Consider the following 25,820-nt stretch of genomic DNA (forward strand, 5'->3'; position numbering starts at 1 on the left):
CCGATCTCCCTACTGCCTTTCCCAGTTAAAATCTTGGAGAAACTGGCCACAAGGCACCTTTCCAATTTTCTTGAGTCCACCGAGTGCTTGGATGCGGTCCAGTTTGGCTTTAGGCCAGCACATGGGACAGAGTCGGCCCTGGTGACCGTTCTTGACGACCTTCGGACGCGGGCCGACCAGGGTCAAGCGGCCTTCTTAGTGCTGCTTGACATGTCGGCCGCGTTCGACACGGTTAGCCATGCAATCCTGATCAGGAGGTTGGCGGAGGCTGGAGTTTCTGGATTGGCCCTACAGTGGTTGGTATCATATCTCGATCATAGGTACCAGGTGGTATCTCTGCCACCTTTCAAATCTAACATCAGGAAGGTGGGGCAGGGTGTACCACAGGGGTCTTCCATTAGTCCCATCTTATTTAATCTCTACCTCCGTCCCCTGATCTCGTTGATAACATCCTTTGGCATAACAGTCACCAACTATGCAGACGACACTCAGCTTGTCTTCTCTTTTGAAGGCAAGAAGGCGGTATCCCATGAGGTGTTTCATCGTTGCATGAGCACCGCGGCAGCATGGTTAGGTAACAACTCCCTGCAAGTTAACAGCATGAAAACTGAGGTGTTACACTGCTCAATGGACCGCACCCCTAGGCCTCTACCACTGGACTTCTGGCCCCCTGATTTTCAAGGGACTGACTCCCCTGCTGAGTCGGTACGGAATCTGGGTGTAATGTTTAGCTCTAACTTACAACTAGAGGAGCAGTGAACAAAACGGTAGCCACTTGTATGGCACTGCTCTGCTCGCTGCGGAAGATTCTACCCTTGCTCCCTTCTTGTGCCAGGCCAGAGGTAGTGCGAAGCATTATTTTAAGTCGTCTCGACTATTGCAACGCACTGCTTCTGGGGGCGCCTGCCACTTTATTGGGGGAACTACAACGTGTGCAGAATTTTGCTGCAAAACTCGCATTGTCACACCACCGTCTGGACTCCTCTGCTGAGGCTCTCAGGGACTTGCACTGGTTGCCAATTCTGCAGCGCATTGATTTTAAGGCCCTGTGTCTGGTGTTTCGGGCTCTTCCATGGTCAAGGCCCACTCCCATTGCAGAACCTCTTCTCCTGGTATACCCCAGGCAGACCACTCCGGTCAGCCTCTGTCTATCTGGTATCAGTACCTAAGATCAGGCGCTCTCAGATGGGAGGTCGGGCCTTCAGGTTCACCGCAGCAAAAACTGTGGAACTCCCTCCCGCTGGACCTGAGGGTATGACCGATCTTTCCTCTTTAAGAAAAACTTGAAGACCCATTTATTTCCCAGAATGTTGCACTAGATTTTCGGATGCTGGTAACACCTTGTATGTCATGACTATCTAAGCGCCAGGATGCCCGTTGGGTGACAGCAAGCGCTATATAAAAATATCTATACATACATACATACTACCCTGTGCCCTTGGCCTAGTGTGGGCCCATCAGACTGGGTCCTGGGTGAGCTGGAGGTGGTGTGGTGTCAACATCACCTGGGACTGGGGGACACCGAAGTGGAGTCTTCATGTTGCTGAGGTGTCACAGCTGGGGAGGGAGGAGTCACTGGAGCCGTTGTCCCAAACTGACCAAATATACCAGGCTACTCAAACTCCTCCATATCCACAGGAGTGCTGACCTCACTGAAGGCTTAATCCGCCTGGGCTGGAGTGGAGATTCTCTCAGTGGGTGGAACCTACCCACGTGGTTTGCAAGTTTGACCTATTGAGAAATGGAGAACATACTTATTACAAAAGAGTGTATTGTACATCCAAATATTTTGAGACAACCAATGTAGATACCTAGAAGACAAATAGGTAGAGAATGTGTGATGATGCTTCCAGAGGTATTGAAACATATTACCCAGACTTTTTCTATTTCAAACAGTAGCACTTCAAGTCAACAGTTAATCAGATATCCTGAATGTTAATGAAGGGATCAGGGAATATACCTGACATCTCCAAACCATTCAACCCAACACAGTGGAGAGGTGAAATGTGTCATTGACATTTCCAAGGCCTAGCTGACTGCAAAACAAACATTCCCACTACTTGGATGGATATTTGCCATTAGTCATCATGTGAGCAGGGCAGTGTATATTTTTGCAAGTACCACTTATATTCAGCATAGTCATTTGCATATATGACAAATGTGTGGCAACACAGTTTGATTAGTGAAAGTCATGACCTCAATACGATTAGTTGAGTAGAACAGGACAACATTCAGCAAACAACACAGACCATTTTCATTAGAGAGCATTGAAAAAAAATTGTTTACTACATGACACTTTACCATGTGTTGAAATCTGTTAGGAAAGAGAGACTGAGCAACATGAAAGCAATATTCTTTACAGAAACAGGGCACCTTTGTAGTTCTAGTCATTTCAAAGACAACTTTCCATCACTTGCAAAATGGTTAGTGGAATATACCTGTGGATAATATACAGTGCAATAGGCCAATATACTTACATTTTGACACACATATGGGTAAGGAGTTATTTGTTGTTGTAATAGTTACAGGCACCATACCATCTGTGACATGTAATGGCGATTGATACCTGTAATATTAGATGAAACACAATACATTCACAGAAATAATAATGATTATCTGATTCTTTGAGTTTGTTTGTTATGAAAATCTGTGCAGACACATTGGCAACAGCTTATTTGAAAATAACAAAATAAACAGGACATTAGCTTTATTGTGACTTTGCATAGTGTAACTTACCTGACTCCACTTCACCAGGTATTCCTGTCAAACCTTCAGTATGTAGGATCTACAAGACCTTCTTCTCCCATGGCATGAATGTTATTAGGGGCCGGGAGAACCACCACCAGTCCTGTTGGCCTTCATGTGACGCTCAAAGGCCTGGGCATGCACCCTCCCTCGCAGGTCATTCCACCTCTTACTAATTTCCTCCTGTGTGCACAAGGTATTAGCTACAGTATTCACTCCAAAACCAATTTGGTGACTCTATTCCTTAGAATTTCATCCACCATGACTGACAATTCTCCTTCAATAAATGTGGATTTTTGGGGCCTGACATTGTGCACAAATCTATAAATTATTGACAACATGGTACTAAAGAAAGGGGATGAAGGGTCAGGAGACAGAGAGAATGAGAAACATAAAACCTCACTTCTTTGTGCGGAATCTCAAATGTCTTGGTGGAGCTAAAATGGGAAAAGGATCAAGGTCTGCAATGGGGTGTGCTTTATAGTGTGGTATGCAGAAGTTTCCATGTGGCCAATTGACATCAGATGTGTTCTGCTATCTTCCATCCAATGGCCACAGTTTGGTGAATGGTTGAGCACGTACCACGATGGACTCACTCCGTCTGGGAACCACCACTATTAGACTGCCCACAGCCATGATGGCGACGGTGTAGTATTCACCAGCATAGGAGTCCACCGCGTGGTGGCGGTGTGCCGCAATGGGAAACACTCTATTGACATGGCCGGCCAAAGCAGCTGGCATGCTTCTAAACGGCAGGTGAAAGACCGTCGACTCAGCAGAGTACTAGGGAGCGCTGCCGCAGCGGATGGCTGTAATACTGCCAAGATCCAAATCAGGCCCTTACTCTGGTAACCTGTAGTGGTTTAATTCAGGGGAAACCTTAACCCTGATGCTTGCGTACAGCACAGAGCCATCAGTGCTGCCCAGTAGGTCCACCAGCATTGACTCTGTCATGTCTTTTCCACATTTATGTATCCAAAATGGAGACATATTTACATGTCCCTTTACATTGCTCCTGCACTCCGCAATGTAGTTAGTGCAAGAATGACACATCTTCAAAATTAGATTGATGAAGCTGAGCAAGGCCACCTTGTGTGGCCCTGTGTGGCTTCATAAATCTCGAGTAATGCAGCACAGCACAAATTGTTGTTTTGCATTACTCTGCATTAGGAAGGCATTTCCATGGGCATTGCGTGGGTGTTCCCACACAACATCCATGTATTGTGACACATTCCCAGATTTAACGGAAGTGGCAGACATGGGAATGTGCCAAAAACCTATGACTTCTCAAGTGAGGTATAATGAGGGGAACTATCTTTTTTTCATCCTTGTTACTTCTCTTTTAATGTGTGCTGCATTTTTGCAGCAATATAGAAAGAGGAAAAGCTCAGGGGATTGTTTTTGGGCAGAAAGGTGCCCCTTCCTGCACAAAAAAAATCTTTACAATGCAGGCACTGTGGGCAAGGGTGCCTTTGTTGAAGCTAGGCAGCCAAAAGGGCGCCAGTGCAAAGGGAAAAGGCAGGAATGCACTGGATTGCCTTAAATATGGTGCATTCCTGCCCTTCCCAGTCATGGCAGCGCAGAGCAGCAAGGTGACTTGCTGCTCTGCACTGAGTGACTTCACCGTAAATATGAGTGTATAGCATCTGAGCAGCACCATATTGCTGCGCTGCTATACTGTGATTCTTGGCTTGTGATCTTCTTGGTTTTTTGAGTAGAACAATCACCTTTCCAGTGTCTCACATAGTATAAAGTCCATTGAATTAGTTCTGTCTTTTAATCACTTTTTTTTGGAACTCTGCTTCATTCTAACTCCCATTCAGAAAAACCTCATAGGTTAGCATACTAAGACTGCTGTACAGCTTCTTCACCTTCATAACCACAGCACTTCTTTTTTTCAGGTCAGAGTGACAAATGCATAATACGGCAGAAGCCTCATTAATATTGAAATCACTGCTGGCTGAGGCTTGGTGAGCAATCATTACATCTTACTGAACATTAAGTTTAGAAAGAACGTTGGACATTCATGCAGTTACCCAACATAGAACTGTTACATAATACACAATGTTGGTGCGGTATTTCCCTTGATGCTCAATTTTTGTTCAAAGATCAGCAATAAATATTCAACTACAAAAATATCAAGTCCCTGTGCTTAAACAGGAAATGCACAATAATATCACAGTCAAAAATATCTAAAATACCTAAATATCAAAATAGAAAAATAAAGTTGCGCAATATATTGTTTAGCAACTTTGAACACATACAAAACTACACAAATATTGAAAAGGGCATGATGGTGGTCGGATTGTCCCGACAGGCCATTGGTGGCGGTCTGAACGCCGACAGGCCTTCGGTCCGACCAGCAGTAGGACTCCAAGTGACTGCCGGGAAGACAATTGAAAGGGGTTTTTAGAGATTCAGATTATCGAGGCGCGCTACCTCAGTTATACGTTACAGGGTTTGGATTGACACGTGGGTGTGTAGTGCGTGAAGAGCAGGCGGAAAAACACCCTTAACCGTCTAAAAAGTCAAGGGACTAAGCAAATATATACAGTTATGCTCTCGCTACTACAGTATTTTATCACACAGACAGTACAATGACTGATATTTATTCATAGAGACAGAAGCAGATTCTTTGGTGTTTTCTTGGTTACAGCAAGAAGATGTTTATTTTCTCCAGACTCTTGAAGAAGGTACTGATTTTTTAGGCAGTCTGCCTAGTAGGTTGTCAGGAATCTTCACCTTTCTGATTATTGTTGTGCGTCAGGTAGAAACCGGGAGGGGATCCTTCTGGTCGCGATTACACTGGAAACGGGTGCGTTTCTAGTTTGGCGGTGCGCCGTATTACGGTCTCCCTCCTCCTTAGGTTCCCGGTCGCCGTCTCTCGGACCTACTAGGCAGACTGCCTAAAAAATCAGTACCTTCTTCGTGACTACCCGTAAAGAACGCACAGTTGCTATTTTTAGTCACTGATACTCTAAACATCGTCTCTCTATGACATAATGATCTAACACTTGAATACCAGTCCAGACCTAATCGCCAAGATTATACTGAGCTTTAAGCCCTGAAGAGTCGTGTTGACTCAACTGCACACGACGAAACACGTGTCGGCTGGCTTTGTATGAAATTTCAAGAGTCTGGAGAAAATAAACATCTTCTTGCTGTAACCAAGAAAACACCAAAGAATCTGCTTCTGTCTCTATGAATAAATATCAGTCATTGTACTGTCTGTGTGATAAAATACTGTAGTAGCGAGAGCATAACTGTATATGACTGCCGGGAAGACCGCCGCCTCCGACAGGATCATCCGATCCCGACGGGGCAGTGGTCAGAATCGCCATCCCCAGTGGAGGTGATGCAAAGGCAGACACCACCATCGGGATTACAAAATCCGTTTCCGACAGCCTTTTCATGTTGGAAAGACCGCCATGAAAAGGCTGTGGGAAACAGATTTTGAGGGCCCCAAATAGGGCCCCGTCCATTGTAGGCCACTGTAAAGTGGCCCTGGGGACACATATAGTGCCCCCTCACCTCCATGCACTGTGTGCCATGCACCACATGGTGTATGGTAGACGGTGCATGGATGCGCAGGAAGTGCTCCTTTGCATGGCGGCTTGTACTGCAGCCCTTTTACTGGCTCGCAGCACAAGCCACAGTAGAAAGGAGCACTAGGTGACCGCCAGCCCAGCGGTCACATCACCGCCCGTTTGTCAGGCGGTCCCCTTACAGCAGTAATAGCGGGCAGTGGTCCAACCGCACTCTATCGTAATCAGGGCCTAAGTTATTGAATACCTACATATTGGTACTATGGAATGAACAAATACATTAATCGAATTGCACTATATTATTATATGAAAAATGCTTACAAATATATACAAAACTATTAAACCACAATTATTTTAAAAGCTAAACACAATATAAAATATTTCTACATATGATTTATAAATGTACTAAAATATATTTGAATGAAATAGACAATAAATAACATTCGACCATTAATACATTTCTAAAATTGCAGTAACGATTATCACAACAGAAAAACAAATTATTTATTTAAGCATTATAAATCTGTAAAATGCTTTTATTTAAATATAACATCCATATGCATATATAGATATATATATATCGCAAACAACTTTCAAACGCTAATTAACTTCAACCAAATAATGACTGAACCAAAAAAAACACTCAAATACCAAACAAAACAAAGAAATAAACTTAAAACCAATTAGCCAATAAAATGGTTTGCTAATTAAAAATTGACTATCAAAAAGTCATACAAATGTGCAAGTAATTACAGTAAAAAACACCCAAACTGCAAAACATCTGCACTCTGTCAGACTGCTGGCCCAGAAGACATGGAAAACCCACTTACAAAGAAAAGATACAGTTTTTCTAAAATAAATGAGGTAAAGCAAGCTATTTATAACTAATTCAAAGCAAATGTCCAAACTTTTACTTAAACAAAATAATTAATATACTTCTAATGCATGTTTCTTAAATATAGTTAACGACAACAGACTCAAACTGAAAACTACAGCTAAAAGAATATGAAAAAACATATTTACAAAATGCCAAGCTTGACAAACATAACTAAAAAAAGACAATAAATATAGCAAATATATAAAAGAATACCACAGTATAGTTTAAAGTTAAAATAACATAAACCCTAAAAATAATGTACCTAATTATTCAACATGTAACACTTAACAAATGTAACTTTTCCTACAGAAAAAAATCAAACATGGTTTCCATAATAATTTAGAAAAAACTAAACCTCAACACACATTTCTGAAAATATACAAATATATCTAATCCACAAGTATAAATGTAAAACTAAAGTAATACATGCTTAAACAATAATGTTGCATAATAAAATATTCAAATAAAATACTTATTTTATTATTATCAAACCCACAGTTAGAATGTCAGAAAGCAACACACAAATCAAATCCCAGAAAGGAAAATTATTATTCAGTCATATGGCATATGCATACAGCAAAGAAAGTACAAGCAGTGAGAAAATATACGGGAAATGTACAAAGTAATATTGTAATGGATGGTATATGAAGGCTATGACAAAAAATTTAATTGTTGAAAAGGCTAGCGAACATAATAATCCCAAAAACATTACGTAAATTGAAGTCATATAAGTACTACAAGACCTTAGAGAAGCTAGCACTAGTGCACATGCCCCTACAGGAACAGTTTTAAAAAACATAATACCGAATATCCCTGATTGTACTACAGGTGAACTCCCAGGTACCCCAAATTTATAAAGGCTCATAGGCAGGAATAGAAAAGCATCCACACAAACACCTGCTGCTTCAAAAAGATACTAAGGTATAAATATCCCTGAAGACATAACTTTAGCATACAATGACGTTTTCCTAGTACATGACAACACCCATAATGGAACAAATAATAATTTTATGAAAGCAACAGATGTCAACCTACTAAAATTAAGTCACAGCAACATGTGGATGATGAACGGCGTGTTCATATCGAGCCTCCACCATTCACGCAAATCTACACAATCCATGTAGAGTACCACATCAGAAACATACATTACAGTCTGTGCACATTAACCAAACAAACACTACTACGATCCCAATAAAATAAACATTGACTTTAAAAGTATACCCACATACAGCTATACATGGGCGTTACTACTATTCTCACCAAAGTATATGGAGACACCTGCAGAAATCAACACTAAGGTCCTTATTACAATGGCCTCATCGCAGTTTCGATTTCGACGGCCTAATTACAATCTAGGTGGTCGGAACTGAAACCGGCCAGTCATTCTGGCTGGATTCCGATGGGCCCTTAATCCCAATGGATGGCGTTTCTGCCGTTGGGATTACGATGCTCGGTTTTCGACTGGCTTTCCTTGACGGGCTTTTCGACATGGAAAGCATTTCGTAAATTGAGTTTGGGGTCTCCCAACAGGGCCCACTTCTCTTTGCAGCCTCCAGTTGGGGGCCGAGGGGTCACTTATTGATACCCGCACCCTGTGGCAGGCAGCTCAAGGTGCCTGCCACACGGTGCCGGAATGAACAGAACCTCACATTTTTCCATGTTAGCTTGTGCTGCGGCCAGTTTACAGCTGCAGCACAAGCTCCCATAGAGAAATGGGAGTATGCCACGACACCATGTGCGGTCATATTGTAATTGTGGTGTCAGGACTGCTGACCAGAGGTCGGTCGGTCCCGAGACCGCAAAGGTGTCGGTCGTAGACAACTTTGACCGATATCGTAATGGAGCCCTAAGTGTTGAATACTCAACAAATGCAGAATTTGCCCATAAAGTAAAAATAAATAAATGCCCCGGCATATGTACCAGTAACTGAAGTAGCAAAGCACTACAATGTACTAATGGAAACATCCTACTACCCAAAATAAGGAGGCAACTTAAGTTCCCAGATGTACTGCATTGAAGATACATGGGTTGAAAGACTACCCTGTTCTCTTTACAGCCGTCAACCAAAGAATCACACAACATGGTGGAATGTATATTACAGCACCATGGCACAACAAGCAAAAACAAACAATGCAGTGGAAGGGTGTTACAACCCCCTACAAGGGACAAGGGACATTAGGATAAAGCCACTCTACTCTCGACAAATCTCAACAAATATTAACAAAGAGCAAAGCGACCATCAATTAATGAAAAATCTATAACTCAAGTAAAACCTAAAATATCTAACCAAATAAATGCACAAAATATTACAATGTAAAGTCCGAATATTTTCCCACAATCTAGACCTACCGTACCTAGATTCCATAGCTAGAACATTACTATTAAACTTAAAATTAACAAACTAAATACAAAATATAACCCTGAATAGCAAAACGTATGTCAAAACTGTATTTATATATAAATATTCCTAAAATAATTTTACCAATCAGTCAAAAATCCATACTTTTTAAAAACTTGTATTCATAGTTTGAAGGCATTACAACAATCAAAAAACATCATTATGTTGGTCACATTCAATCAAGTGCACTTATATGTGTAATCATGAACAGATCAGTCAGGCATCAATCCAAGGTGCATGTTGCTCATCAGGAGATTATTTACTACATATTCCAGGGAGAGGCCTTCTGGAGGGCAATACATTTCACTATATCCCTGTATCTATGATGGCTATGTATCACTATCAGTGTTCAACTTATCTCCATCTACCAACAAGAGTTGCTGTAATGGGTCTCAAATGTCCCTGGGCCAAAATTGGTGCAGGAGTAGTTTGCTGTATGTCTCCAACAGTGCTCCACCACACCAGCTTCTTCACCCAGTTCTTGCTTATGAGTGATCTGCCTCTACCCCAGCACATCGCCATCTGCTGTATCGCCATGCTAGTGCCGTGAACTTCCTATATGTTTTGAGGATATTTCATACATGTCCCAACCGTGCCACTTATGGTGTCGAGGTTAGTCTATCCCGTTATAAAAGTTTATCAAAGAACTAGCCCCCATAGCAATATACTACCTGACACTTCTAAGCTCGATGATAGAAGCCCTCTTCTAGTTTATTACATCTGTGACATTGTGCATTTTACCTAAGTGCTGCTGGGTGCCAAATGGCGTATGGTATAGCCAATGTAGGTATTTGAAATGCACCAGCCGGTGCCTCCCATTTGTTGACACTTCTTGCTTTTGCAAGCAGCAGTATGTCCATGTGTCATCTCCAAGGTCCTGGCCTATATGCTGGGTCCAGCTTGCTCTCACTTTGCCCATGGATTTCTGTCCTCACCATATCCTGCATGACTGTAGGATACATCAGTGAAATTACTCTGGAGGGGAGCACTTTTGAGATCAAGAGTGACAGTAATTTCCAGTCACTTGGTTCTGCTGGATATACTGGAAACCACTCACTTACAGAGCAGGATAGTCGGTGGTCTCAATAGATGCCTTGTGCATTATGAGTCCCCATGCCCTTATAATCTTGCAATGTTAGGAAAGCACTGACATTGCACATATTTTTCATAGTATAGAGCTGCCTGTTTGCTGGTCGCTTTCAAGCTGCTGGTTCACACGTCACCTCCAGGTGAGGATTATTGAATAAGGTCATCATGAGGCTGTATATCATCTCAACCCTCACTACGTTTGTCAATCTTAACCATGACCAAACCATACAATCCACTATTTTTATTTCTTTTGGGGATCTAGTGGGCGTCCTCATGAGTAACATGTTCATTGGGATAGGGGCAGCCAATCCTCTCTCCATCTCATAGCTGGGTGTCTGTCTAATGTGGCACCAGTGGTGAGCATGCTGTGCTTGGACAATCAAGTAGTAGATTTCAAAAGTTTGGGGCAGTTTACTCTGGTTGTCCTCACCGCCCAGGCATGTTTTACCATCAGGACGCTCAATGTTATGAAAATAGTCGATTTAGTGGGAGGCGCAAGCTCTGGAAGAGGTAGAGTAACTGTGGGAGGATTATTATTTTCATTAAACCAATTCTCCCCACCATGGATATTGGTAGTCTATTCCGTTTATCTATGTATGTGGCTTTCTTTTCTATGCATGTTCCATAGTTGGTGCTGTGCAATGTATCTATAACTCAATGGTACTGTATGCCCAAATACCTAACCAACTCCTAACTCCAAATCAATGGATATTCCAGAGCTACAGCCTTAGTGTCTTCAGTCTGAGGGACCATCACAGACTTGTCCCAGTTTATAGTGAGGCTGACTACCTTCCATATTTTATTATTTCTCTAATGATTGGACTGAAAGTGTCTGTTGGAATACTAACTAATAAAAGAAAATAATCTGTATAAAGATACAGTAGTGTTCTGCGCCTGCCACACTTAAAGCACCCCGACGATGAAGCTCCCCCAAAATACTAACCTGGGTTCCACCGCCAGAGTGAACAGAATCAGTGACAGCCCTGATGCATCCCTCGCTGTATAAGCATTGAGTCAGATAGTGCCTCATTCACTTTTTACCCCAGCTGTCAGTTTATTATATAATACCCAAATCCTGTTTACCAAGTCATGTCCCAAACCCATACTCTCCCGTGTGGTGGAGAGGAACGGCCACTCAACAGAGTCAAAGGCTTTGGCCGCATCCAGGAATACTGATAAAACTTTAATGTAAGAATGTATTGGGTGTGCACTTGCAAATAGTGTTGGTAAGTTGTTGGCAGGGGATCTACTGTGGATATAACCCAACTGGTCTGGCATTACCAGTCTATGCAGTATTGGCACTAGTCACGCAACCTCTATTTAAGCTAGTATTTTATTGTCAATGTTTATAAGTGACAGTGGTCGGTATGATCCAGAACTGGTCGGGGTTTGTACAGCTTTTTGGGGGTAATCACAACTGCCTCATGCATCTTTGGTGGTACGCATCCCTCTGCCGTTGCCTTCTTCAGAAACCGCTAGTAGAACTAGGGCAAGCTCTTCCATATATTTCTTATAACATTGCCCTGTGAGACTATCGCTGTCAGGCGTTTGTTATTTTCCAGGGTTCTGATAGTGCTACAGACCTATGCAAGATTGAGCTGTGCAAACAAAGTTTCCTGTTCAACTTTCTGCACCCACGCCAAAGTAGCTCTCTCTAGGTACTGGTTGATATCCACAGTGTTATGGGCCTTCACAGATTCATACAGGTGAGTATGTTATCTAGTGAATTCCTGCATAATTTAATCGGGCTGATCCTAAACAGTGCCATTGTCTGCCTCTATCGAGACCACGGTTGATGCCACCCATCGCTCTCCAGTGTGTTTCCAAACGTTGCCCCGGTTGGTTCCCTTCGCCATATGCCAGTGGTACAGTGTATTTGCTAAGGAATTTTAGTCCTCTGTCTGTCTCATCTCGATATTCCTGAATTAAAACATTTGCAATATAGTGAAGACTACTCTACTCAACTACCTCAACTAAAACAACAGCCTAACATGTAACTAAATAAACCCTAACCATGCACCCAATTATGAAGACCCCTAAAAAGTAACTTAAAATTACACATACCTGACTCAAAGTACAGAAATGCAGAGTCACTACCATATGGAATCACAAACAACCCAAAACGAGGTAGCTAGGCTAAATAAAATACAGAAAGTGATGTAAGAAATGTCCAATAAAGTGAACGTAAAAAAGACCAACACTTCATAGAAAACAGTACAAAATGTTAATGTTTATATTTACTTCTGTTTAACCTAACATAATGTTGATAAATGTGTAAAATTGTATTTTATAAGTGTTAAAAATATACCTATTAGAAACTTCTTTATAAAAAATACAAATTATTCAAAATACAGTAGCAAGGACGGTCTGTGAACTACGTAGAAATGCTTTTAGCTCTACTGCCTTAACGTAGCCTCACTGACTCTGCAGCATGCATAATTAAAATATATCTTCCTACTTGAGCTCTCATATCTTCTCTTGCCAACCAGTTGATGAATTCTCTGTCTTAGCCCGTTCTTAAGTAATTCTCTTCCTTCCTTGTTAAGGCTGGTACTTAACTTTCTGAGATTTGAAGGCCAGGCTGTTTAAGCAAACATTTGATTAGCCTGAGCCCTCTCTCCTTTCCCTCCTGGTTGTTAGACAAGAACCCCCTTGGGTGTACAAGCTGTATAAGCTTTGCTAGCATAACAGAACAAAGATAAAAAATTACAAAAATGCAACCAATACAATAAAATATCCAATATGCAAAATGGTCTTCCATTGTAACCATCCAAACCTCAAAAAATAACATATCAGAAAATGCTCCTGGAAAACCACAAAATTAAGTTAATTAAAAATAGTATTTGTTAAGATATAACCAAACATATTTCTTTTTTAAAAAAATACGAAAAAAGAGGTACAAATCCAGGACCCAAACAAAACACCAGTAAAAAAGATAATACACATCCACACAACAGAAATAACCCTCCAGAAAAAAGAATTACACTCAAAAGAAAACAGTAGAAAATTGTAATGTTTATGTTTCCTTCTGTTTAAGTTAAAGAATGTTAATAAATGGATAAAATTGTATTTTATCTGCATGAAAAATCTACCAATTAAAATATATATATTAAAAATTACTATTAAAATTAAAACACATTAATTGATGGTACTTATTAATATAACAAAATTAGATTTGTACCTGTAAATATTTTTGAGTAAAATATGTCTTATGTTGAAAAAGTGAGAAAAGGTGTATAATATAAGTGTGTATCAAAAGTGTAAAATAACAAGCACATGTTTGTAACAATAAAGGATTTTAAAAAACTTTTTAAAAATATGCTAAAATACATTCAAAATAGGATATGTGAAAATGTATCAAAAATGTTATAGCTGGTTAAAAAAATCTGATACTATTGTTAAAATAAAACTTTTGTTAACAAACCAGTCTCATTATTCAAAATAGAAATCCATCACACATTTACCATTGCCACTTCAATCTGAGTAACATTGAAGATTGTGTTGAACTTTTAGAGGGGTAGATTTACTATTCCCTCTCCATTCTAAGCAACATTGTGGAAACGGTGAGACTTTAAGGGGTAGATTCTCCATTCCCTCTCCAATTTAATCACTATTGAGGAACTATTGGGCTTTGACGAGATGCATTTACAAACCCCACTCCAAGCAAAACAACATTGATGAAAGTATTGTGCTTTAAGGGAGATTTATAATACTTAATACAAAAAATATATAAACTGCAAATAATAAAACAATACCAAAAAATACTCAGAAATTCATTAGAATAATGATTAAATTTTTGTTTTCAATATTGCTTTTGGGTGCTGCTCGTAGCCGCAAACTTTGCCGGGGACACTCTGCTCAACCTGCCAGGAGGACTCCATTGCCTAAGAGCCCCTGCTGAACACACCTGCGGTCCCTGTTGCTCCACCTACCAGCGCCTGATAGCGGCTCGCGGCCCCCGCTTCGCGGGAGCCGCTTGTAGCCGCAAACCTTGCCGTGGACACTCTGCTCAACCTGCCAGGAGGACTCCATTGCCCAAGAGCCCCTGCTGAACACACCTGCGGTCCCTGTTGCTCCACCTACCAGTGCCTGATAACGGCTCCCAGCCCCCGCTTGGCGGGAGCCGCTCGTAGCCGCAAACCTTGCTGGGGACACTCTGCTCAACCTGCCAGGAGGACTCCATTGCCCAAGAGCCCCTGCTGAACACACCTGCGGTCCCTGTTGCTCCGCCCACCAACGATATATAACTGGTTGAAACCACCGCTGCGCGGTTCGCGCGCGGGTCAAGCGGGGCGAAGCCCGGGATAAGAGCGGGACCGTCTGTGGCCGTCCGGGGCCAGACGAGGCCGGGCTGGGCGACCTCCCTGACTCCCCTCCTCGTGGACCTGGACTCAAACTTAGCTAAGTGACTTTGAAAATTATTAGATATTAGATAGTTTCCCTTTTTCAATCATTAATGTGGGAGTAATATTCTATCTCACCACTTATATATTGCATGTATTTGTTCTGGTTGTAAAATTGTACTGTTGTTTCGCCACTGTTGCTTTAATCCCAGTGGTAATTTATAATGGCGCTTAAAGCAGGAAAGGGGAGGAAAATTGCGCCATGTAGTATTGGAGGGACAGTCACTGGAACCCTGGACCAGTTCATTATGAGAGCTGCAGTTGTCCTAGAACGCGAAATAGCGTTAACGGAAAAAAGGTTATCATTAGAGCCCATTTTTTCTAAAAGATCTTCGCTGGGCATGATTAGAGAAGCCGTAACACCCGAGCAGCCATCAGTGTATCAATATAATGGGGATAATTGGTCGGACGCCAGCACAGAGTCAGCTGGTTCTGATGGGTCCGTTGTTTGCACCTCAGTAAATTCCACTAGGGATAGTACAGCAACCTTAGGAAATAGGCAGGGAGAGATGAGTACTCATATTATACCTAGTACTTTGCTTGATCAAAGATCTAAAAGAGACAAAGATGCAGATATTGTTGCACTCAAGAAGCCTGGGAAAAGAAAGCGGGGGGGCGCACAAAAGGGTACACGCCCAAAAGTTATTAAAACCACTATGACTATTAATTCAGGGGGGAATATGGGTAAGCCCATCCAAGTGTTAGCTAATAATGTACCCCCTAATAAAGATCAAGGTAAACGAGCACTTGAGCTCCCACAATGCCCCCCAATGGTAACCCAAATTCCTGATGGTCTTCTGGGACATATCGAACATCTAATGAAGTCACTGATGTTACCCCTATTTGAAAGAATAAAATTAATCAATGAAAATTTGGGGAAACTTGAAAGTACTGTTACGGCCAACTTAAATACTTTTGGAAAAGCATTGGGTACCATAATGGACTCTGCCGGCTTTGCGCAAGAAAGAACAGTCCCAAAAGTTAACGTTATTCCAATCGGTATCCCACATGAAAAACAATCCAGCTTGAATGAGCAATTAAAAAATACTGATAATAGGGGTATCACTAAAGTAAAAAGGATAAAACAATTCAGTGGGGATGGAGTAGAAGCATTTGGAAGGAAGGATAGAAGAGAGCTGGCTATCCCAAAACTAGTTGGAGATGTAACTATTAAAGGTAAAGAGAATTTAGGCCGAGAGTGTGGAAAAAAGAGGCATCCATGTATCGATTTACCCCCGGACTCTGCCCCATATACTGTGATATTGACAGGGGTGCCAGAGATCCAACAGGATAAATTAGAAACGTACAGGGAATTGAAAAATAAAGTCATTTTCTGGCTCAATAGCAATAGATCACTTCCAGGCTATTCAAATGCGGAAATTTTGCATGTTAGAAGGGTGAGCTGGTTGGGACGCAGACGCAAGGATCAGGAGGGGGATTGTATAAATGTGAACTTTAGAGATCCCAGTGTGGTTAGGTTTATATGCGAGGGGAAAGTATATAGCGGGAGGGTGGGATCCAAACTTTCGATTTGAGCTATTTCTACCCTCGCTCAACGTTTGGTATCCCACTTTCTTCCCGAAATATGATAGATATGCCGCATAGACGACCAAATATGGTAGACAGGTCAGAGTTCTGCCTTCCCCTATTCAATCAATTCGAGACACTCCATGGATTGGAGGGAGTCGATTGACTTGGTTGTAGTATAACCAGTACGAACCTAGATTTTTCAAGGGGGATTGGTAGTATAAACCAAGATAAGGCAATCTATAGAGACAGTAATAGTAGGGAGGAAATTGAAATAGATACTAAGGTCATTGATAAAGATTGTCTTGGAAGTGCGGCTCACAATTATAATAACCTGAGTATCTTGACAGTAGATAACTTAGGTACTCTTGACTCTAGTGTCACGGAGGAAGCAATATTCAGGGAAAGATCTTGGTCAATAATGTTCTGGAATGTTGCGGGCCTCAAAACGAAAATCTCTAATCTGACATGGTTGAATGCGATTAGAGACTACAATATTGTAAGTCTACATGCATATTTGCGGTTACACGACCTTTCACTCACCAGCAATTCCCTCTCTTCATGGTAGGGCAAAAGGAGGTCAGTGTACCTACGTGTCTAACTTGTTAAGGTGCTGTAAGATTGAGATGGTTGTTAATAACCAATACTATCATATAATTAGGATTGTGGTTGAAAGGGATCTACATTTGGTTGTTGTAAATTTTTACAACAACGTCTTGGTTGCTGCCCTTGAACAAACATTCTTAAATCTGGGTAAAGATATCAAACGCCAGATGGAAGGGAGGGTTAAATCAGTTTGTGTAATCTGGGGAAGGGATTTTAATTGTCCCCTATGTAAACATGGGGAAAAGGGCACCTGTGGTCTAATGCTAGATAAGGAGACTAGCCTAAGCCATTTCGAGCACACTGCTTATGGGAACTATTTAAATGAGATTATTTTTTCCTGTGAACTGGACTTCGCAAACAAAATTGGTAAGAGCGAAGCCCCGTTCTGTCCGACCTTTAATGGCAGAGGTGTAAATTCCACCATAGATTTTGTATTGATGTCATCGCGATATGGTGGGAAGGTACTAGAATTTAAAACTCTTGATAACCCCTTGAGTGATCATTTTCCCCTAAGCTTGGAGATTACACAATTAGGTAAAGACCCTCCTAAAATAAGTGCCCCAAACAAGAAAGTGCGGGACATAGCTCTCAATAGGCAAAATGGATATACCCTTAAATGGAACAAAATATTACCTGAAGACCTTTTGAATAAGGTGGTTAAAGGATGTTATTTTAATATTTTAGCATGTCTAGAGGACAATGCAGACGATTCGGTTATCGTATCCAATTTTAAAATTATTACTGAAAATATCAAAAATGCCCTGTGGGTAGAGACAAAAAATACTAAGGTTAAGCAATCGAGCTGGTTTGATTCAGCCTGTACCAAGACTTGCACCAAGCTAAAGCACGCTTTGAATGCCCCGATTCGTGATACGGATCTTGTAAAATAGCTAAGAAAGGAGTATAAGGTAAATCTCAAATCAAGGAAAGACATTATAAAAAAGGAAGCATGGGATGCGCTGTGTGAGGCATCGCAGAACAAGGATTCGTCTGCCTTTTGGAAGGTGGTAAATGCATGCTCCCCTTTTTGAAGACAAAACAAAGGCTAGGCTCGAGATAGCCATCTCTGAAGCTGAATGGGACAAACACTGCGAAGAACTTTACAGTGTTAAAACTAACCACGATCCAGCCCCTATTGACAACACTGAGAGGCCTGAGTTGGCACCGAGTAGTGTTAAGCTAGACCTAGGAATTGCACAGAGTGAAGTAAACTTGAGTATAAGAGACAGTGCTGGAGGTAAAGCGCCAGGCCCCGATGGCGTTCCAGTTGACTTCTTTAAAAGCAAAATGGATCTTTGGGGCCCGCTGCTTACACAACTTTTTAATGCATTCTGCTCCTATGGGCTATTATAGTCATGGTGCGAGTCAATATTAGTTCCTATTTTTAAAAAGGGCGACAGATCGAGCTGCCAATGTTACCGTCCTATTTCACTTTTGGACTCTACCATTAAAATTTTGGGCAGGGTAATTTTAAATAGACTGCATTTATGGGCTGATGAAAGGTCTGTAATAAGTGACCTTCAATACGGTTTTAGAAAGGGGTTAGGCACCATTGACCAATGTCTTAATTTGCATCTTTTATTAGAAAAGTATGCAAAAGTAAAGGGTGGCCGAGTGTTTTTAACATTCGTTGACTTAACGTCAGCTTTTGACTGCGTCACCCATTCTAAGCTATGGTTGGTCCTTCGGAACCTAGGAGTGGAGGAAGGCATAATTAATTTTCTTAGGGAACTTTACAAGGGGGCTTCAGCGCGGGTTAGGTATGGAACGAACGGAGAATGTACTAATCGATTCCCTATATCAAGAGGAGAGCGGCAAGGCTGCGTCCTCGCTCCATTTTTGTTTGCAATCTATATTAATGGTCTTGAAAAAACCTTGTTGGAGGAATGCAGGGACATGCCTCTTGTTGGGAGAAGGTCTGTCCCTGCCCTCCTATATGCTGATGATGCAGTTTTAATGGTTAGGACACCGTTGGCTATGCAAACGGTAGTTGATTCTTTTACAGATTTTATGACAAATTTAGATCTAAAAATTAACTGCACCAAGACCTTTAGTATGACATATGGCCCTAGAAAATCTAAAAAGGATAAAGCAATATTTGTCGGCTCAAACGACTCGAACAGACACCCACGTTTCCATATCTTGGAGTGCTGTTTGATGAAACAGGTAGATGGAATGACGCAATACAATCCAGGAAATTACTGCTCACCAAATCTATTACAGCATTAAAGACATTTAGCAGATTGATGGGCAAAAAACCTATCAGGGAGCTTTTAACTGTGTATAAAGCCACATGCGTGGCAGTTGCTACATACGGTGCAGGGGTATGGGGTTATGTAAACACAAAAAGCCTACAAGTAGTAGAGAACAACTTCTTAAAATCCCTACTGGCAGTACCGTATAGTGTATCAAACTATGTTAGTCACGCTGAGTTAGGGGTACCATACATAGAGGATATTATTAAGGTTGCCCCGGTATTATTGTGGCATAGGATTTGGTCAACTGAGGAATGTGTGTTCAATCGCTCTATTTTAAAGGATGTTATGAGCCTTGGAATGTTGGGAGGGTCACATGGTTAGCATATGTGAGATCTTTCCTCATTAAGGTATGGCATAGGGAATACTATGAGGATCCCCCATCTGTGTGTGAAACATCTAGGAAATTACTCAAAGATGCATGTATGAGCCATCTGTGCGACTTAAGACTTAAATCAGATTTTGTATTGATGTCATCGCGATATGGTGGGAAGGTACTAGAATTTAAAACTCTTGATAACCCCTTGAGTGATCATTTTCCCCTAAGCTTGGAGATTACACAATTAGGTAAAGACCCTCCTAAAATAAGTGCCCCAAAGAAGAAAGTGCGGGACATAGCTCTCAATAGGGAAAATGGATATACCCTTAAATGGAACAAAATAGTACCTGAAGACCTTTTGAATAAGGTGGTTAAAGGATGTTATTTTAATATTTTAGCATGTCTTGAGGACAATGCAGACGATTCGGTTATTGTATCCAATTTTAAAATTATTACTGAAAATATCAAAAATGCCCTGTGGGTAGAGACAAAAAATACTAAGGTTAAGCAATCGAGCTGGTTTGATTCAGCCTGTACCAAGACTTGCACCAAGCTAAAGCACGCTTTGAATGCCCCGATTCGTGATACGGATCTTGTAAAATAGCTAAGAAAGGAGTATAAGGTAAATCTCAAATAAAGAAAAGACATTATAAAAAAGGAAGCATGGGATGCGCTGTGTGAAGCATCGCAGAACAAGGATTCGGCTGCCTTTTGGAAGGTGGTAAATGCATGCTACCCTTTTTGAAGACAAAACAAAGACTAGGCTCGAGATAGCCATCTCTGAAGCTGAATGCGTGAAACACTGCGAAGAACTTTACAGTGTTAAAACTAACCACGATCCAGCCCCTATTGACAACACTGAGAGGCCTGAGTTGGCACCGAGTAGGGTTAAGCTAGACCTAGGAATTGCACTGAGTGAAGTAAACTTGAGTATAAGAGACATTGCTGGAGGTAAAGCGCCAGGCCCCGATGGCATTCCAGTTGACTTCTTTAAAAGCAACATGGATCTTTGGGGCCCGCTGCTTACACAACTTTTTAATGCATTCTGCTCCTATGGGCTATTATAGTCATGGTGCGAGTCAATAATAGTTCCTATTTTTAAAAAGGGCGACAGATCGAGCTGCCAATGTTACCGTCCTATTTCACTTTTGGACTCTACCATTAAAATTTTGGGCAGGGTAATTTTAAATAGACTGCATTTATGGGCTGATGAAAGGTCTGTAATAAGTGACCTTCAATACGGTTTTAGAAAGGGGTTAGGCACCATTGACCAATGTCTTAATTTGCATCTTTTATTAGAAAAGTATGCAAAAGTAAAGGGTGGCCGAGCGTTTTTAACATTCGTTGACTTAACGTCAGCTTTTGACTGCGTCACCCATTCTAAGCTATGGTTGGTCCTTCGGAACCTAGGAGTGGAGGAAGGCATAATTAATTTTCTTAGGGAACTTTACAAGGGGGCTTCAGCGCGGGTTAGGTATGGAACGAACGGAGAATGTACTAATCAATTCCCTATATCAAGAGGAGTGCGGCAAGGCTGCGTCCTCGCTCCATTTTTGTTTACAATCTATATTAATGGTCTTGAAAAAACCTTGTTGGAGGAATGCAGGGACATGTCTCTTGTTGGGAGAAGGTCTGTCCCTGCGCTCCTATATGCTGATGATGCAGTTTTAATGGATAGGACACCGTTGGCTATGCAAACGGTAGTCGATTCTTTTACAGGTTTTATGACAAATTTAGATCTAAAGATTAACTGCACCAAGACCTTTAGTATGACATATGGCCCTAGAAAATCTAAAAGGATAAAGCAATATTTGTCGGCTCGAAACGACTCGAACAGACACCCACGTTTCCATATCTTGGAGTGCTGTTTGATGAAACAGGTAGATGGAATGACGCAATACAATCCAGGAAATTACTGCTCACCAAATCTATTACAGCATTAAAGACATTTAGCAGATTGATGGGCAAAAAACCTATCAGGGAGCTTTTAACTGTGTATAAAGCCACATGCGTGGCAGTTGCTACATACGGTGCAGGGGTATGGGGTTATGTAAACACAAAAAGCCTACAAGTAGTAGAGAACAACTTCTTAAAATCCCTACTGGCAGTACCGTATAGTGTATCAAACTATGTTAGTCATGCTGAGTTAGGGGTACCATACATAGAGGATATTATTAAGGTTGCCCCGGTATTATTGTGGCATAGGATTTGGTCAACTGAGGAATGTGTGTTCAATCGCTCTATTTTAAAGGATGTTATGGGCCTTGAGAATGTTGGGAGGGTCACATGGTTAGCATATGTGAGATCTTTCCTCATTAAGATAGGGTATAGGGAATACTATGAGGATCCCCCATCTGTGTGTGAAACATCTAGGAAATTACTCAAAGATGCATGTATGAGCCATCTGTGCGACTTAAGACTTAAATCAGAAATGGTAAAGAAAACTGTAGTCGCCCATCAACTGATTATGATTTCCGACCACATACAACCCTACATTAAGCTAAAGATGAGCGATTTTGAAAGGTTTTTACTGACTCGTTTTAGACTAAATCTGTTGTACCGCTCCCTTAGCTTCCCTGTAGTGAATATCTGGATGAAGCAATTGATTAAATGTCCTTCCGACGATTCCTCAGAGCAGTCAGACATACATATCCTTTTTTTCTGTAAATTTTATACTACCCCCAGGAAAAAATTCATTGTGCCCCTGCTGAAAATTATGGAATGTACCCAGTGTCGCCCTGCATTTTTACAACTGCAAAAATTGGATAACATTTTAACTATTGCAAATTTGTCTGCCTTTTTTAAATCTGTTTTTAGATCTCGGAAGACAATTATTTAAATGAATTAACTAAGATGGGTTATTTTATATTTCTGATATGAAATATGTGTGAATATATGCCTTGCGATTAATTTTATGCACTTTTATGGTTGTTCTTATCTGATAAACGAATAAAGTTATACTTGAATATAGCTTTTAACAAAAAAATTAAACAAATTTATAACCTTTAAAATTTAAGAAGTATTTTTGAAACATTTCATTCAATTGTTAATATTCTAAATAAGAAATGACATTAACATTTTTAAAATTGTTTATTCATGCTAAAACATCACAGTTTAAATATATTTTTCCTTAACAAATCATTAAAAATAATGTCCAATTATATCAATTACAAAGATAATAAAATAACATGTATCAAAATCATATATGAAAATTTAATTATACACTAAATTTAATATTAAAATGTATTTAAAAGATAAATATATTTTAATGCAAAAATAAAAACAAAAACTAAAAACATAGTAAATAAAATATCTTCAAGTAAAACTAATTTGAAAAACCACAAAAATACAACAAGGTAGCAATTCATTATATACATTATAACATTCCTGAACAAGAACATTAATAAAAAATCAAGCTCTTCCCACCCTTCTTCCTTAAGTTTAAGTTTAAAGTATTTGTAGAGCGCAACGTACACCTGTTCGGTTTCTTGGCGCTGAGATAGCAAACAACCTACTTGGCGGAGTCAATCGCTGAGACATGGGCTGAAGGAAGGGAAGGTTTAAGACAGAAAGGCCTGAGTAAATAAAAATGTTTTCAGGGATTTGCGAAAAATGGAATACTGGGTGAGGGACCTAAGATGGAAGGGGAGGGAATTCCAGAATACAGGGGCGAGGGTAGAAAATTTAGAGCCGCCCTGTTTTTTTTTCCTGTAACGAGGGACAACCAAAAGATGTTGGGCTGGGGAACAAAGGTCTCTGCCGGGAACGTAAGATTTGATTTCCTTACAAACCCTAAACCCCACATTAAAACAATAAAATATAACACAAAAAATATATATATACACATAATACTCATAGCACTCTGCAATCACATGCATGCTCTTCAACATCAACTCACTTAACAGACAAGCCACAGAGATCTGGTACCTGCAGTATGACAATTCCTTGGACCTATTTTTCCTCACGGAAACCTCGCTGACCTTTGCATCTGCACCTGACAGTGCCACAGCCATCTACATTGGTTACAAGATCGCCAGACAGACTTCACAAGCCCAGAGGCCGAATCTCCATCATCCACAAGAACGCTGTCATCTGCTCCCTCTTCACGGACTAATTATCATCTTCCACCATGGCCAAATGTCCTTCAAGCTCCATATCACAGGCAACTTCACCTTAAGCAGCACTCTCATCTACAAACCACAGAGAGTACGCACCAACACCATCACAGACTTTGTTGCATTACTTGCTCTCAATGTTAGCAATTACATCCTACTTGGAGCACTAAACGTCTATCTTAAGATCACGCAACACCAACTCAAAAGCACTCACGGAAGACCTTGGGAGCTTGGGCCTCACCCATTGGGTAAAGGCACCTACCCATGTTGCCGGACAGTGGCTGGACCCTATTTTCACCACCTTCGACTATATCTGAGTCAACGAGCCCACACCAGTCTCCTGGACAGACCTTGCTCTCGTCAAGTTCAGCATCCCTGTCCAGGTCCAGTGCACACACATCATTGCCCGGCCAGCCCACCAAAACTGGAACATATGCATGATCCTCTAGCCAGCATCATCCACTCTTATGATATCAACATCCTTTCCCACGTCGAGACATGCTAAGACACAAAATCCATTTTCTTTCTCGCAGACAAAACTCACAGTACCCATATCAAGTTCAATACCTGCATGACTGAAATCACCACCTGGATGAAGACCTACTGTTGGAAGCTGAATGCTGAGAAGACCGAAATTGTGATCTTCGGGAAGACCTCTTCACCGAGGGACTCCACCTGGTGGCCAACACAGCTAGGACCGACACCCACCCCCACTACCCATTACTAGAACCTCACAATCGTCATCAATAGCAAACTCAACATTATCACCCAAATCACCGCCGTCACCACCTCCTAATTCCATATCTTGAAGATGGTGAGGATGATTTTCAAGAGGCTACTAGTCAGCACCTGGAAAACCCTCACCCATGCCCTTGTCACAAACAAGCTGACCTATGGAAACACCCTCTATGCCAGACTCCCTGTGGAGGTCCACCGTTTTGCTGATTATGACTTTCAAAGTTGTATCAATGGTGGACCGCTAGCTGCGCAAGGTAACAGTCATTCCCTGGCGATGGCGCAGCTGTGCTGCAATGAAATATGCTGAGCGGGGACGGGCGCAGTACCGCTCAGCATATTACGAGTTCGCCCACCGCCAGTATTTCATGGTGGGAGTCCCGCCATAAAAAGGCTGGTGGTGGAGGACAAAAGGGGGCCCTTCAGGGCCCCCATGTGCTCCCTGCCATGGGGATACATTCAGGGGGGCACCGCATGGACATCACTGTCCATGCCCTGCTGGAACATTTTTGCTGTTTCCATTGCGGTGCCTGTTTTCCAGGCACCGCCATGGGAGAGACAAAGGACCGCCGACCATATTACGAGTTGAACTCATGTTACACAAGTTCAACTCGTAATATGGCGGGCCGTCCTTGCGCGGGGTTGGAGCAGAAGAGGCGGGGTTGTGCGGGCGCTGCTGCTCAAACTCGTAATCAGGCCCTTAAGTATTATCGTTGATATTTAAAACGAGGATATTTTAGTAATCACTATGTAAATGCAAAAATGTTATGGTAACAAAATATTTTTTTGATATTTTAGTGAAACACCAAATATACCCTGTTAGTATGCTAATACTTACAGGGAACATACAATATTTTGTACTTTTTTATTCTCATTAATGACGTTGAGACTGCCTTTATCTTCTACTAAGGGACACAATGTTCAATGGGTGTTGGTAGGTTTTTCTGCAACTGATGCTGTGCTAAGTCAGCAGGCAGCTATCAGTACAGTTCATAACACAAATAAAAAAACAAACACCCCACTTGCCATTTTTATATGTCCAATATCTGTAAATGCGACAACAACATGTGCAAGTTCCCTTTTTGAAGCAACATAACTTGGCAAGAATAGGATCTTTGTGAACCTCTCAAGATGAATGTTGTGGGCCTCATACTAAAGACACTCTCAAGTATTGACTATATTGAACACACACACTGAACTCTGATC

This window comes from Lissotriton helveticus, chromosome 6 (assembly GCF_964261635.1).
Source record: "Lissotriton helveticus chromosome 6, aLisHel1.1, whole genome shotgun sequence".
Classification (NCBI taxonomy): Eukaryota; Metazoa; Chordata; class Amphibia; order Caudata; family Salamandridae; genus Lissotriton; species Lissotriton helveticus.